General features: G+C 39.8%; 1 non-coding gene across 1 annotated transcript; it reads right to left on the bottom strand.

Moving 5' to 3' along the window:
* Positions 1-285: 285 nt before the first annotated feature.
* On the bottom strand, positions 286-393 carry LOC127740247 (small nucleolar RNA R71). Its single transcript, XR_008000928.1, has one exon. It is a non-coding gene; the product is annotated as a small nucleolar RNA R71 (small nucleolar RNA).
* Between the last annotated feature and the right edge of the window lie 338 nt (positions 394-731).

The following is a 731-nucleotide window of genomic DNA, read 5'->3' as shown; positions in this document are numbered from 1 at the left end:
ACAAAACTGCAAGTTTCATGGACTTTCATCTGAAGATCCTTACCAGTTTTTAACTGAGTTCTTGCAGATTTGTGAGACTGTTAAGATGAATGGAGTAGATCCTGAAATCTACAAGCTCATGCTTTTCCCTTTTGCTGTAAGAGACAGAGCTAGAACATCGTTGGACTCACAACCTAAAGATAGCTTGGACTCCTGGGATAAGCTGGTCACGGCCTTCTTGGATAAATTTTTTCCTCCTCAAAAGCTGAGCAAGCTTAGAGTGGATGTTCAGACCAAAAGTTGAACAAGCTTAGAGTAGACGTTTAGACCTTCAGACAAAAAGATGGTGAGTCCCTCTATGAAGCTTGGGAGAGATACAAGCAACTGACCAAAAGGTGTCCTTCTGACATGCTTTCAGAATGGACCATCATGGATATATTCTATGATGGTCTATCTAAATTGTTTAAGATGTCATTGGACCATTTTGTAGGTAGATCTATTCACCTAAAGAAAACGCCTGCAGAAGCTCAAGAACTTATTGACATGGCTGCAAATAACCACTTCATGTACACTTTTGAGAGAAATTCTGTGAATAATGGGACGCCTCAAAGGAAGAGAGTTCTTGAAATTGATGCTCTGAATGCCATATTGGCTTAGAACAAAGTGTTGACTCAGCAAGTCAACATGATTTCTCAAAATCTGAATGGATGGCAAAATGCATCCAACAGTACTAAAGAGGCAGCTTTTGAAGA

This window comes from Arachis duranensis, chromosome 6 (assembly GCF_000817695.3).
Source record: "Arachis duranensis cultivar V14167 chromosome 6, aradu.V14167.gnm2.J7QH, whole genome shotgun sequence".
NCBI classification, from domain to species: domain Eukaryota; kingdom Viridiplantae; phylum Streptophyta; class Magnoliopsida; order Fabales; family Fabaceae; genus Arachis; species Arachis duranensis.
This window is presented reverse-complemented; position numbering and strand designations above follow the sequence as displayed.